This window comes from Podarcis filfolensis (assembly GCF_964270895.1).
Source record: "Podarcis filfolensis genome assembly, chromosome: 8".
Lineage (NCBI taxonomy): Eukaryota > Metazoa > Chordata > Lepidosauria > Squamata > Lacertidae > Podarcis > Podarcis filfolensis.
In genome coordinates, this window is record NC_139611.1 from 58,939,418 (window position 1) to 58,945,350 (window position 5,933).

At 45.6% G+C, this 5,933-nt stretch overlaps 1 long non-coding RNA gene across 1 annotated transcript; it reads right to left on the reverse strand.

Annotated features, from left to right (window-relative positions):
• Positions 1–430: 430 nt before the first annotated feature.
• On the reverse strand, positions 431–2,318 carry LOC310769276. Its single transcript, XR_014551598.1, has 2 exons — positions 2,259–2,318; positions 431–956 (listed from the first exon to the last, which is right to left on the reverse strand). It is a non-coding gene; the product is annotated as an uncharacterized lncRNA (long non-coding RNA).
• Between the last annotated feature and the right edge of the window lie 3,615 nt (positions 2,319–5,933).

Sequence of the window (5,933 nt, forward strand, 5' to 3'; positions counted from 1 at the left end):
TCCACAAAATGGGAAGTGATGGAGACAGGATGTTTGTGTTACTGTGCTCCGTGAAGTGGGGCTATTGTCATTTGTGTTTTCTCTTTGCTGTCTGATGCTAGTGAGAGAGGGAGCCATGTTGCAGTGCTCCGTGTGTGTTTATATGTAAATAAAGTAGATTAGCCAAAATGCTGAGTTGCTGAGGTCTGTCACACATGATGCACAAACTCTGCGGATACCTAAGTGTGCCAGTGTCGGTTGGCATCGGTCGCTGTGATGTTCGGGCTGAAGAAAGCTCCCTCGACCAGGAGGGAGGGAACATGCCACTCGGGCATGTGTCTCTGCCAGGGTCCTACTCGAGTGTAGGCTGAACTCCTGACAGCCTTGTCTCATTCCTGTCTCAGACACACCTGGATTTCCTCCTTCCTCAATGATGCATCAGTTGTTGCTGTTGGAACTCCACAACCACAACACAGGGCAGTTTATTTGTGTTTAATAATTAACAATCATCTTCCCGAGGCCCCCCTGAAAAGAAGGTTTCAGCGATCAACGGCAAAACTAGCAACCAGCCGGCAAAGTTGACTGTCCCTCTCTCTCTGTGCATTTGCCTGCCCATCTAATGAGCACAGAAGCCTGCCACTGACCCAGCTCACTGCCGCCTTCTCCGCCTCTCCGTTAATTAGTCTAACTCAGCACAGTGACTCAGCGACACAGCCTAGGGACATGTATAAATAATTACAAGAATAGGCATGAAATTTAAAAATGATAAAAAGAGCCATTATTTTCTGGGAGACAGCCCATGGAGAGAGGGGGAGAGAGGCCTCGTCAGAATCTGCCTGCAGCTGGAGAGAACAGCTGTCCCAGGGATGAAAAGGATTGCGGTCCAGAAGTGGCTCATCATCCAGCAAGTGATCATCCCTCCCATCCTGGGCTGCAATCCTCAGGACCCTGCAAGTTTCGTATTGTTGCAGAAGGGTCTGTGCAGAAGGGGAAGAAGGGGTTTAAAAATAATAATTAGAAAACTGCATAGAATAGAATAGAATAGAATCATAGAGTTGGAAGAGACCACCAGGGCCATCGAGTCCAACCCCCTGCCAAGCAGGAAACACCATCAGAGCACTCCTGACATATGGTTGTCAAGCCTCTGCTTAAAGACCTCCAAAGAAGGAGACTCCACCACACTCCTTGGCAGCAAATTCCACTGTCAAACAGCTCTTACTGTCAGGAAGTTCTTCCTAATGTTTAGGTGGAATCTTCTTTCTTGTAGTTTGGATCCATTGCTCCGTGTCCGCTTCTCTGGAGCAGCAGAAAACAACCTTTCTCCCTCCTCTATGTGACATCCTTTTATATATTTGAACATGGCTATCATAACACCCCTTAATCTCCTCTTCTCCAGGCTAAACATGCCTGCCCATCTAATGAGCACAGAAGCCTGCCACTGATAATAATAATGATAATAATAATATGATAATAATAATGATAATAATAATGATGATAATAATAATAATAATAATAATAATAATAATAATAATAATAATTTATTTATACCCCACCCATCTGGCTGAGCTTCCCCAGGCACTCTGGGTGGCTCCCAATCAAGTGTTGAAAACAATACAGCATTAAATATTAAAAACTTCCCTAAACAGGGCTGCCTTCAGATGTCTTTTAAAGATAGGATAGCTGCTTATTTCCTTTACATCTGAAGGGAGGGTGTTCCACAGGGTGGGCGCCACTACCGAGAAGGCCCTCTGGCTGGTTCCCTGTAACCTCACTTCTCACAGTGAGGGAACCACCAGAAGGCCCTCAGCGCTGGATCTCAGTGTCTGGGCTGAACGATGGGGATAGAGACGCTCCTTCAGGTATACTGGGTTGAGGCTGTTTAGGGCTTTAAAGATCAGCACCAACACTTTGAATTGTGCACTTAGTGCCTTTGATTGTAGGATGTGAGCTTCACAAGTGCCCAAGTCATCTGCAGGTGTGTGTGTGTGGGGGGGGGGTATCCCAGACCTACACTGTTTGGCGCTGGAGAGAAAACAGAAGGGGAAGGAGGGAGGTCTAATGAGCAATGGAGAAGGCTGTCAATTTCAGGTCCTTTCAGTTTGCCAGCCTTGAGTTCAGTTCTCCCCATGCCCGCATCAGTTTATGATTTACTTATTTTTGAAAACCTTGTAAAAATTCATCAGCATTTTGCTGCGAATTTCTTCTAAGAGACATGTTTTTCCATGCAATTTTGCCAACTATGCGCACCTTTGCAAAGCATTCTCCCCTAATGTAATTACCTTTTGTATGCTGTTGTCTCTAGTATTTGCATTTACATGGCAAACTTTAGCCTAGTATATACATTTTTGCACACATTATTTGGCTGGAAAACTGCACTGCAGAATCCAGAGAAGTGTGAATTCCCAAGGATGACCATGTTTCGGTTTGCATATTGTTTCGGAAGGTCAAATGAGGTAGGTTTGCCTTTAAATGCGGACCGATTTGAATTCCTCCCAGCAGAGACTTTTTCTTCTGACTCACCACCTGATGGATTTAGGGAGAAAGTCGAGATGAGCAGGTCCCCCCCCCCCCATTTCATTTCTTGATTGCTTTGTGCATTTCCTGCTCTGCCTCTTGCCCCACTTCTCTGGAATTCTCGCTGAACTAGAAGAAACTCTAAAATTAATTCTGGAACAGCAGCATGTGCACTTTCCTGCAGCTTTCAATCCCTTCTGTTCATTTGCACTATCCCCCCCCCCCCTTCTTTGCATGCCCGATGCACATTGGTAATTTATTCCCACATGGAATTCAGCAAAGCTCAGCATTGTACTACACACAACTATTTTCCAGCAAACCTATGACTTTTGTGTAGGAAAACCATGAGTTCACAGTCATGTGTGACAGAAACATATAAATATTTGCCAAAGTTAACAAATGCACACACACAATTTTCTAAGCTAAAGTCCTGTCCCCAGGAGACCTGACTCCCACCAATTTCAGTGGCAACCACTTACAAAATAGTTACTGTAAAGATCTCTACTCTCTTTGTAGATTCTCAGTCATTTAAGTCACAGCTCAGGACTTGCACAGTTTATTTTTGGCCTGACCATAAAAAAGCAAGTCTAGGGGGACAGACTAGGTTGATGTCTGCTGTTTCCATGAACTTTTCTTGTTGTGAGATTTTTGTGGGTGAGAACCCGGAGACTGAGATGGAGGGTGTGTCAGAAGAACTCTATCATCTATCTATCTATCTATCTATCTATCTATCTATCTATCTGTCATCTATCTATCTATCTATCTATCTATCATCTATCTATCTATATCTATCTATCATCTATCTATCTATCATCTATCTAATCAATGCATTTGTCTTCTGACACACCCTGTAACATTTTAATATGTAACTCTGTATTTTTGTAATGTTTTGTTGAAGTTGGCTATTGTTGCTTCAGGTTTTTGTACACCGCTTAGATATATTTTTAATATATTAAGCTATGTCCTGTCTCAGGATGGAACAAGCAGTATAGAAACCAACCAGTCAGTCTTCACTTTGCCATTCACTCCATTGGAAGGATGGAAACACTTGTGGGTGTGTCGGATACAGAGAGGAGAACTGAGAGTTTTGTTTTTTCTAGGAGCAGAACACTCATGCTATAACTCCTCTGAGAGCCCACCATCCCAGGCCCATCAAGCCATTGCTCCCTCGCGCCTTTCCAAGGGGACTGGACGTCACTTCCCTTAACTCAGTGCGGGTCTCTGTAACCCCCAAGCGAACGGAGCCAGCAAGGCCTCAGGGATGCACAGAGAAGTTCAAACCCGGAGAAAGTCAATATTTAATTTCTGCCAGCCTGTGAAATATCATTGATTCGTGCTTGGGGTAGCAGAGGGGTGAGGTGGATTCGGGGAGTGTTTTCTGGCAGGGAAACTTTGCAGAGGCAAGAAAAGATGCGGAGGTTTAATTAGGCCGTGCAGTTGCCTGGGGGTGGGCATGGGGTGGGGGAAGCTAACTTGAATTATGGGCTACTGAGAAACATGTCAGTATAATAAACATTTGTTACTGGCCTTGTATAGCACAAACTGTTCAAACAACAAGCACTGAATACCGTCCGATGGAATAATACGTTGTACAACTGCCGTGAATACTGAAAAGCAACAATCACTGCATACTGTACTATATATACCAGGACAGCAGGGGCTAGCTAGGGGCCATCTAATTTTGTCACCCTATTTGAAGGCAGCAAAGTTGGGGGGCGGGGCATAATTTTGGTGGTTTGGAGGTATGCGGGAAGGAAAGCCATCACAGCTTACTGACATTCATAATGGTGGATGATGCACCATTTCCCACCCCTCAAATCCCCCTCAGAAAATCACATCTGAGGGGATGGGGGGGGATGGAGGTTGTTGAATGGCTAGAGAAGAGTAGCCACCTCCCACTTCAGAGCCAAAGAGGAGTCTGACGGATGGTTTCTGTGTGGCGCTTCGGCCTGCTGGATTGAAGGAGCAAACCAACATGGCCGCCTAATGAAGTCATTTTTCCCTACTTCAACAAATGCATTGGGGAAAATCCTGTCAGCAGCCAAATGAGGATTTATCAGATCTGATGCATCACCTTTCCTTAAGCACGTCAAACCATGACAGAAGAATGTGCCAGCCTCTTGCTACTGCTGGCGGGAGCCTAATTAAGAGAACTGACGGCTGGCTTCTGCATCCCTGATGGGATTGGGCAGAGCCCACCTGGGCCCAGTCATCAGATCCAGGCTGCAGAAGTCATATTTAACCCTCTTCCTGCCCTGGGGGGAGAGGTTCGTTTAGCCGATGATGCAAGGAGAAAGAATAAAACCCAACCAACTTGTGGATGTTGACCTTTGCAGTGAAAATGGGACCCCTTTCCTTCCTGAGCAGTTCAGTATCCTCAGCTTCCCCCTCCCTGACTCTCCTTGACACATTGCCTTCCGGAAAACTCTCCTGTCACAATGAACTCATCACCACCCCCTTCTTGAGTTCGTCTTCTTTTTTAAAAATTGGCTTCCTATCATACTTGGCATCAGCCTCCAGCTTCTTCGTTCTTTTAAGAAAAGAAGCCTCCTGCATTTCTATTGCTGCCTATAGCTCGATTCACATGTAAACAGAGCTGCGTGGGCGACACTTCCCTGTAGCTCCTACCCACATCGCTCTGGCCAGGCATGGGAGGAAGAAGCCAGTAGGGAAATCTCTCCCACCCCTTGAGTGTCCCTTGGGCTCCTCATTGCCTTGTCTGCTCAGCATAGATGATGGGAACTAGCCTGGGCAGAAACTGTCTATCTCTGTGGCCACCCAGCCCAAGCCTGGTTGGCAGACCAAATAAATAGCACAAAGGAAGCTGGCCTGTTAGGGCAGATGGCGCCAGTGCCCCACCATTCCCACTTGCCTGCCTTGGATGGCCAAATGCTCTTGTTTCCACAGTGCAACCAATACTTTAAGAATTTCCCATTTAAAATGATAATAATAATACGTCTGAATTTCATACACAGCATTGTGTCTGGGGAATTGGTTGCATTTTTCATTTGCTTCTAGTCAGGGGTGCCATCTTGGAGGGGGGAGGGGACAAGGGCCTGCCAAAATTTTCAAGGAGGGGGCTGGTCACCTCAATATTGCTCAGCGACGTGCACTCAAGCCATGCAACGTGCTCATGTCATGCGAGCAAGTGGAAGAAGCCAGTGTGTCTGCTTCTAGTTCTTCCTGGCTTTTTACTCATGTGAGTTAATCCTCTACTGAAAAAAAAAGCACTGCAAAAAAGTGTGGGAGGCAGCTACCTTAATGCATTCTTTGGTACGATTCAAGATTCCTTTGTTGTGGTGTTTCACCAATATGTGTGCCAGGAGTCCTTATGGTGCCTTGGTAAGGCACCACAGGGGGGAAAAATTAAACCCAACTTGATGTGATTGTACCTATAGATTTTTCAAGATTCTATTTGTGTTTGGTTTCCACCAAAATGC